This window comes from Schistocerca nitens, chromosome 3 (assembly GCF_023898315.1).
Source record: "Schistocerca nitens isolate TAMUIC-IGC-003100 chromosome 3, iqSchNite1.1, whole genome shotgun sequence".
Classification (NCBI taxonomy): Eukaryota; Metazoa; Arthropoda; class Insecta; order Orthoptera; family Acrididae; genus Schistocerca; species Schistocerca nitens.
Genome location: NC_064616.1, coordinates 134,569,792 through 134,579,652, shown reverse-complemented (window position 1 = coordinate 134,579,652; position 9,861 = coordinate 134,569,792). Strand labels below are relative to the sequence as shown.

Sequence of the window (9,861 nt, the reverse complement as noted above, 5' to 3'; positions counted from 1 at the left end):
CACCCAAGGGCACTAATGAGACAACATTATTGATTTACACATTTATAGTTTGGTTCTACGGTAGAATCATTTTATCTGTGGCAGGGGCGACGGTAGCAGTAGCAGTACGAGACATTGCAATGTGCTGCTGCGCTCACTTCGGCAGTCTTGAGGCTGTTACTTAAACATCGATAAACTATCGATTAATCGATAGTATCCCCGCTATCATCACTATTGGTAGTCTCGTTTATCTATCGATATTCCTATCGTTTATAATGTTATTCTTTTTGAAGTGGCACCTGAAAAATTGTCGGTTCCTATTACCTCCATGGCGTTTGGAGTGCAGAGGGAAAGTAGATTGCATATAACTAAAAACTAAACTCCTCCCTAACAGGCCATGAAGGCCCCAAATGTACCGACCGGCCGCCGTGTCATCCTCAGCCCACAGGCGTCACTGAATGCGGATACGGAGGAGCATGTGGTCAGCACATCGCTCTCCCGGCCGTGTGGCAGTTTCCGAGACTGGAGCCGCTACTTCTCAATCAAGTAGCTTCGCAGTTTGCTTCACAAGGACTGAGTGCACCCCGCTTGCCGACAGCGCTGGGCAGACCGGATGGTCACCCATCCAAGTGCTAGCCCAGCCCGACAGCGCTTAACTTTGGTGATCTGACGGGAACCGGTGTTACCACTGCGGCAAGGCCGATGGCCGAAGTAGGTTGTATGGAGGTATTTAATCAACAGCAAATATGGTGGCACCTTAACCAGCCTAAGTTGTTTATAAACTATATTGTTAATAGATTGGTCGCTGTGAGGGAGGGGTAGTGAAAGAGGGAATTTCCTTGTTTGTCTTCCACTGATGACGACTGATGGTCGTGCGCATCTCATACTGATCATATGGTTATGGTAAAAACTATACCGTAAATAACATGGATCGGTGAATGTGCATTATACTGATTTTCATTTTCAAATGTGTGCGTTTACTTACTTGTAGCAAGTTAGTAGAGAAGAGAATGACATTTTAAAGATTTGTTATGTGTTTCTTATTGTACTGTATAATGCATTTTAAAGTAAATACAATTATTGTCGTTATTAATTAAACACACCTGCTACTGTCCTCTTCTGTTTCTGAGTCCTCATGGTACTTATAAGTATTTTCTGTTTTATATTTTTCGTGTAAAGTGATTCCAAAACAAAACACTGACGCAACGCTAATACCCCTGCGTCACTTCTGCTTTTGCAGAAGCACAAATATCATTCGTATGTTGGTTGCCCTTGTTGTGGTCGATCAGTGAAGCTTGTTCCTTCAAGGTCACACCAGCTCCCGCAAAACTGAATATGGTAAAATCACAACCCGTCGAGTGCCAAGCTTTTTTTATTTGTATGTTAGCTGGAAATAATCATTAAAATATACAGCTGTATTTACGTGCTAATGCTTTCACGGCATTGCAGTGCATATTCGTAATTAGTTCGAGCGAAATGTGAATGTTTCAGTGGATGTGAGACAAAACTAATCTCTTATTGCCAAGAATTGTCTGTGTATGTCCAGGAATGTTTTTGAAAAACTCCAAATCCTGTAGATATTTCTTAAACTCTTGCCCATTAATGCTGAAACCCCTTGTCTGAAACTTGTGTAGCTCGTGAATAAGCTCACCATTATTTTCAGTTTTTGATTTTTTCGAATTTAAATTATTGTGCAACCTGATTAACAATTTTTCGAGGAAGAATTCTGCCTCTAAGGCTCCTACTTCAAAGGGGTATCGTAGGAGGTGAGCTCAAAGTGCCAACAATGGCTTCTTCGTCACTCATTTCGTTATTTAAATGCCACACAAGAACAAGATTATTCTTCATCAAGAGACTATAATGTTGAATCGCTGTTGTTGGCAGCAGTGAGACAAAAAGCACAGAGCGAAGAAGTGTTCCGCATGGTGCTGACATGAAACGATCAGTACTTTTCGCACACCACCAATGGTCTCTGTTGGCTAATGACATTCCGCGCTTTCAAGATTATTTAGTTTATGTAAGAGGTGCACAAATAGAATTTTTTGTTATTGTTTTGAAAATGAACGTTAAAAATCAATCATCTGTTTGGAATTTCAAGCAAGTGGGGGATAATAGTCAGCTTGTAAAGTGTAACATCTGCATTAAAGATTATAAATATGAACAGTGAATAGGACTACTTTAAGAGACCACTAAAAAGAAAGTGTGGTGAAAAACTAGGAAACACGAATAAATAATAGAATTGAAAGGTGAGGGATCAACTTGTGAGCCAGATCAAGTGCAAGAGGTGCAACCAAAAGCATCGAGAACGTCTATAAAAAATATTTTAACAGAAGTCATTTGTACGATGCCAGTTCAAAAGTAAGAAATGAACTTGGTTCTCTTTAAGCACAAATTATTGCTATCTATATGCTTTTGCCTTAGAAAGCAGATATGAGTTGCCAGATAAAACCACACTTGCATGTTTGCTGATCACAAAATTATAGGAAGAGAGAAAAGTAAATTAGAGAAAGCCCTTACAAAATGTAATTTTTTTAGTGTTACAACGAACATGTGGAAAAGCAAGACGAATAAAGCCATACTGCCATTGACTTGCCACTTCATTATAGACGAAAAATTAGTTTCACATGTATTAAAAGTGACAAAAACTGCAGGTCATCATGCACATGTAACTAACATTTTTTTAAATGTTTGTTTCTTTAACTCGTCAATGCCATGCTGAGATTCGTTTCATTCTTGTGAGCGGTAAATGTCAGTGTAAGTCAAGTCGGTGTCACTTATAAGGTAGTTCTTGGCAGTTTCACTTCTCCTCTCCGCCACCACTCCCCTCCCCCCTCTTGTCGATAGCAATCTGAAGCCATCGTGTAATTTGTGTTCTATTTAAGGACACCTCCAACCGTAACAAATCAATGAATAATTGCGTTACAACAGGCTTATTATATTTTCTTATTCATTATTACAAATAGCCGACCGCGGTGGTCTTGCGGTTCTAGGCGCTGCAGTCCGGAACCGTGGGACTGCTACGGTCGCAGGTTCGAATCCTGCCTCGGCATGGATGTTTGTGATGTCCTTAGGTTAGTTAGGTTTAAGTAATTCTAAGTTCTAGGGGACTGATGACCTAAGATGTTAAGTCCCATAGTGCTCAGAGCCATTTGAACCATTTTATTACAAATAAGTAACACATTTCCACATAGATGTCTCTGTAATGCGCTTTCTCAAAACATCGTCACTTCCTCACCCAAAGTTTTCACTTGAGAGTTTGTTCGATAGCAGACTATCAAGTGAGAAACCAACACGAATCCCAACACCGTCTGAACCAACATTAATACAGCATAGCAAAATCAGCTGGCAGTAGCGTTACAATTGCTGTCGTCTTGTAAGACGTTGCAGTCTCCTGACCTTCATTGCTTACATGTTCCGCCCTCACAATCATATTCGGCACATCAAGACCCTTCATTCGAACCGAGACTCGATAAGACAAAGTCAATGTTGTATGAATTCATGTAAACAATATGCAATTGACAAGTGAGCGCACCGTGGTTGAAATACTCGATGCTGGCGTGCACACATACATTCCGGACATGACGGTCACAGAGGCTTTTAGTTCAGGAGAGAGGATGCACAACGGGGCGCCAGGCCCTTCTGAAGATGACCCAGCCCATGTCGGCCAGTGACCGCCCATAGCGGACACTGTGGGTCCGAGTGAAAAGAGGGAATGACCCCGTGTTCGCCTTAAAAGCAACTTCCGCTACATTGTGTGGGAGCGGCCAGACTACGCATTCTTTACGCATAGCATGCAGTTTCAGAGATTTTCACAGGGAGACAGCAAACGCCAAACGCCAAAGCTACAAGCTTCCGAATTGGTCACCTTAAACAAAACGTCATTCTCCCGTTTTAGAAAAGCAATGCTGATTAGCAGACGACATTTCTGATGCCTTGAGATGAAGGAATAATGGAAGAGTCCGAAAGATATACCCCCTCACGTCTGTCGTGGAGAGGCGCCTTTCCGTTGTCGCTCTTGGAGCGAGAACACATCACAAGAGCGTGTGCGCTCGTACGAGTTATCGAAAGAGCAAGGAACAAGTCTCTACTCAGTACTTCACTGGGAGAGCACCTCTGTCTAGAGCGAATCAAAGGGCTACTCTATATTGAGTCCTTGCGATTAAGCATTGTTCACTGTGTTGGCCGACACACTTATTATGCGGTGTGAACGGACAGAGTTGTAGTTATACACCTGCGAGCGAATTTTGAGTGGCATCGCGGTGGACTGGTTATCTGACCGGTGTACCACGCCAATAGTTAGACTAGGGGCGAATAGGAATCCTTGACTTCATCAAGGCATAGGGAGCGTTTGATTGGCGAAGGTCAATCCAGATAGAACGAAAGTTATCTTATTTGTCAACTGCGAGTGGCGCTGACAGCAGTCATCGCAGCTTATGGTATAGCGCACTACAGCTACTGTGAGCCCCATATTTCCTCCACAACAGTACACTTCACTCCGTTTGACACGCGACAGCCTCAACCGTACCTAACAACATTCTAAAGGATAATTATTCAAGTTGAGTAGGCGCGCCTCTCAGTCATTCTGCCAAGGCAACAAGCATCTTAAACTTTGTATATAAATTTAATTAGCGAATCCTCTCCTTGAGAGGTAACTTCACATTCCGAAAAGAACCAGGATATAACTTGTTCAATTTATAACTAAAAGTGTCATTTTGTTTTCTCTGAATTTTTGCAAAATAAATGATAACTTTCGTTAGTTTCATGTTTTTCTTACACTAACTAGTACTGCTCCACTACCCAAGTATCCCACTAGTTACGTCTGATATTTTGTGAATTTTAACGTCATTTCGTTACAGCGGACGATTCCAGAAGATGTTTATTGCTGAAAGTTTTTCAGGCATTTGTTTTTAGTATGTTAGGAGCGACTGTCTGACTTCTGTAGTAGTGTGGGGGTGGAAATTGCATCTTGCAGGAGCCACAGGGTAAAGGGTACATCTCAGATTAATCCGTCGCCCTCAGAAAGTGGCGAGCCTGCCACGATAGGTAAAATAGGTAACCTGCCAGGACACGTCAAATGGGTAAGCTGCCAGGATAGGTAAAATGGGTAAACTGCCAGGATAGGTAAAATAGATATACTGTCAGGATAGGTAAAATAGGTAACGTGACAGGATAGGTAAAATAGGTAAGCTGCCAGGATAGGTAAAATAGGTAAACTGCCAGGATAGGTAAAATAGGTAAACTGCAAGGATAGGTAAAATAGGTAACCTGCCAGGATAGGTAGAATAGGTAAGCTACCAGGATAGGAAAGTCTCAGGATAGTTAGGTACGGCAGGTCGCAGCAGTAGCACTTTGAAGAACTTTCTTTCATGTATTAAATAGCTATTTGCAAAGATTGGGATCAGAATAGATACAGGCAGTGAAGAAAGCAGAATTTTAGGGAAAAGGGCGTGTGTTATTGTGTTGGAAAATTTTGCATTTTTTCCTATTTTTGTGTAGCTGCTAGAGCATAGAATTTTCAGGTGATAGGCACAGACGCAGAGTGACGCAGAAACGCAGTGTGACGCAGCATCATATAAATTAGAATTAAGAAATAACATTCTTCTCCCTTTGCAAGCGCACAGGTAGAGATTGGAGACTGTAGCAGAGCAGACAGAACATTAGCTGAGAAGTCACAACGTTGTTGTTGTTGTTGGTTCAACCAACTGGTAAGTGGTCCTACAGTTTTGTAGATAGGGTTGTGGTGTGTTGAAAGATTTTCCATGTTAACGAGAGCACAAGCCAAAAGATTACGTGAGAGACAGCAAGTAGACAAGATGGGGGAGAATCAACCAGGTAGACAGCTGGTAAACTAGCTTATTGAGAATAGGACAGAAGGTGAACCTGAAAATAGGATATACGGTGAATCAGAGAACAGAACAGTCGGGGAGCGGCAGAATCAGCAGGCTCAGATAGACTGGGATAAAATTGAGACAGATCAGACAGATGGGAGTCGAAGGTATGAGAACATCGAATTTCCAGAATATGAAATTCCAGGTAGGGCACATTCTGAGCCAGAAATAGACAGTCCACGTGGGAAATGGCAAAGATCAGAAGCTAAACGAGCACAGGAAACGCGTTTGTTTGCCGCTTATTCAGGGACAGAATATGCGTCAATACAGTCAATGAACCGGCAGTTAGCTAACGTTCAAATAGAAGTAGACAGTGAGGAAGAGGGGGAACATTTAGAATACGTCGAACCTATCGTACACATTCTAAATATGCCCCAACAGCAGACACAGAATTTTGCGGAGTTACGATTGCCACGAAAAGGTTCCGTAACAGACGCAACTGTACCTGCAAACACTAGACATACACAACAGCGAGGGCAGAATGCGGAGTTGTTTGCAACACGTAAGGGTTCAATGACAAACGCAACTAGTCCTCAACACAGACAGCACGGGTTATTGCAGTTATCAAACTTAGAAACGCCACAGCATAGCCCAGTAAACGACGTAATTGGCCGAGTAGAAAACAATAGATCGAGAAGACACAGTTCAGCAGAAGGTAGTTGTGGTGTGCGTACTGTAAGACCTTCGGTACACACACCATCAGTTGGCCGGCCGGAGTGGCCGTGCGGTTCTAGGGGCTACAGTCTGGAGCCGAGCGACCGCTGCGGTCGTAGGTTCGAATCTTGCCTCGGGCATGGATGTATGTGATGCCCTTAGGTTAGTTAGGTTTAATTAGTTCTAAGTTCTAGGCGACTGATGACCTCAGAAGTTAAGTCGCATGGTGCTCAGAGCCATTTGAACCAACACCATCAGATTATTTGATTTGTCGCTACAACGAAGTAGGCGAGTGTCAGCAATAAGTCTCGTGGTCTTATCGTGGGGTGTTTATCTTCTGCCGTTCGGTCAGACGATAGAAATGCCACTTGCACGCTTAGAGTAGCAGATCGACGGTGACCAACTTTAAACAGAACTTGATTAATTTTCACACACATTTATTAAAATAATAAAAAAAAATATAGACATTACGTAACTTGATTCTGGATGCTGTTTACAATTGACAATCTGAAGTTCCTTTGGTCTTGGTACATTAATGTTATTCTCACATATTTCTGATACTTGACAAAGGGTCTATACATTTCTCTTCATGGCTATGCACAGGAATATGATAATCTTATTAGGCTTGATTAATTTTCACACACATTTATTAAAATAATAAAAAAATATAGACATTACGTAACTTGATTCTGGATGCTGTTTACAATTGACAATCTGAAGTTCCTTTGATCTTGGTACATTAATCTTATTCTCACATATTTCTGATACTTGACAAAGGGTCTATACATTTCTCTTCATGGCTGTTGTTGTTGTGGTCTTCCGTCCTGAGACTGGTTTGATGCAGCTCTCCATGCTACTCTATCCTGTGCAAGCTTCTTCATCTCCCAGTACCTACTGCAACCTACATCCTTCTGAATCTGCTTAGTGTATTCATCCCTTGGTCTCCCCCTACGATTTTTACCCTCCACGCTACCCTCCAATATTAAATTGGTGATCCCTTGATGCCTCAGAACATGTCCTACCAACCGATCCCTTCTTCTGGTCAAGTTGTGCCACAAACTCCTCTTCTCCCCAATCCTATTCAATACCTCCTCATTAGTTAAGTGATCTACCCATCTAATCTTCAGCATTCTTCTGTAGCACCACATTTCGAAAGCTTCTATTCTCTTCTTGTCCAAACTATTTACCGTCCATGTTTCACTTCCATACATGGCTACACTCCATACAAATACTTTCAGAAATGACTTCCTGTCACTTAAATCTATCCTCGATGTTAACAAATTTCTCTTCTTCAGAAGCGCTTTCCTTGCCATTGCCAGTCTACATTTTATATCCTCTCTACTTCGACCATCATCAGTTATTTTGCTCCCCAAATAGCAAAACTCCTTTACTACTTTAAGTGTCTCGTTTCCTAATCTAATACCCTCAACATCACCCGACTTAATTCGACTACATCCCATTATCCTCGTTTTGCTTCTGTTGATGTTCATCTTATATCCTCCCTTCAAGACACCATCCATTCCGTTCAACTGCTCTTCCAAGTCCTTTGCTGTCTCTGACAGAATTACAATGTCATCGGCGAACCTCGAAGTTTTTATTTCTTCTCCATGGATTTTAATACCTACTCCGAATTTTTCTTTTGTTTCCTTTACTGCTTGCTCAATATACAGATTGAATAACATCGGGTAGAGGCTACAACCCTGTCTTAGTCCCTTCCCAACCACTGCTTCCCTTTCCTGCCCCTCGACTCTTATAACTGCCATCTGGTTTCTGTACAAATTGTAAATAGCCTTTCGCTCCCTGTATTTTACCCCTGCAACCTTTAGAATTTGAAAGAGAGTATTCCAGTTAACATTGTCAAAAGCTTTCTCTAAGTCGACAAATGCTAGAAACGTAGATTTGCCTTTCCTTAATCTTTCTTCTAAGATAAGTCGTAAGGTCAGTATTGCCTCACGTGTTCCAGTATTTCTACGGAATCCAAACTGATCTTCCCCGAGGTCGGCTTCTACTAGTTTTTCCATTCGTCTGTAAAGAATTCGCGTTAGAATTTTGCAGCCGTGGCTTATTAAACTGATAGTTCGGCAATTTTCACATCTGTCAACACCTGCTTTCTTTGGGATTGGAATTATTATATTCTTCTTGAAGTCTGAGGGTATTTCGCCTGTTTCATACATCTTGCTCACCAGATGGTAGAGTTTTGTCAGGACTGGCTCTCCCAAGGCCGCCAGTAGTTCTAATGGAATGTTGTGTACTCCGGGGGCCTCGTTTCGATTCAGGTCTTTCAGTGCTCTGTCAAACTCTTCACGCAGTATCGTATCTCCCATTTCATCTTCATCTACATCCTCGTCCGTTACCACAATATTGTCCTCAAGTACATCGCCCTTGAATAGACCCTCTATATACTCCTTCCACCTTTCTGCTTTCCCTTCTTTGCTTAGAACTGGGTTTCCATCAAAGCCCTTGATATTCAAGCAAGTGGTTCTCCTTTCTCCAAAGGTCTCTTTAATTTTCCTGTAGGCAGTATCTATCTTACCCCTAGTAAGATAAGCCTCTACATCCTTACATTTGTCCTCTAGCCATCCCTGCTTAGCCATTTTGCACTTCCTGTCGATCTCATTTTTGAGACGTTTGTATTCCTTTTTGCCTGCTTCATTTACTGCATTTTTATATTTTCTCCTTTCATCAATTAAATTCAATATTTCTTCTGTTACCCAAGGATTTCTACTAGCCCTCGTCTTTTTACCTATTTGAGCCCCTGCTGCCTTCACTATTTCATCTCTCAAAGCTACCCATTCTTCTTCTACTGTATTTCTTTCCCCCATTCCTGTCAATTGTTCCCTTATGCTCTCCCTGAAACTCTGCACAACCTCTGGTTCTTTCAGTTTATCCAGGTCCCATCTCCTTAAATTCCCACCTTTTTGCAGTTTCTTCAGTTTTAATGTACAGGTCATAACCAATAGATTGTGGTCAGAGTCCACATCTGCTCCTGGAAATGTCTTACAATTTAAAACCTGGTTCCTAAATCTCTGTCTTACCATTATATAATCTATCTGATACCTTTTAGTATCTCCAGGGTTCTTCCATGTATACAACCTTCTTTCATGATTCTTAAACCAAGTGTTAGCTATGATTAAGTTGTGCTCTGAGCAAAATTCTACCAGGCGGCTTCCTCTTTCATTTCTTAGCCCCAATCCATATTCACCTACTACGTTTCCTTCTCTCCCTTTTCCTACACCCGAATTCCAGTCACCCATGACTATTAAATTTTCGTCATGCACAGGAATATGATAATCTTATTAGGCGCAGACTGAAACTTGACTACAGACTAATGCAGACTAAT

At 41.8% G+C, this 9,861-nt stretch overlaps 1 pseudogene; it reads right to left on the bottom strand.

The window, feature by feature from the left end:
* Positions 1–568: 568 nt before the first annotated feature.
* Positions 569–686, bottom strand: LOC126250271 (5S ribosomal RNA; annotated as a pseudogene).
* Between the last annotated feature and the right edge of the window lie 9,175 nt (positions 687–9,861).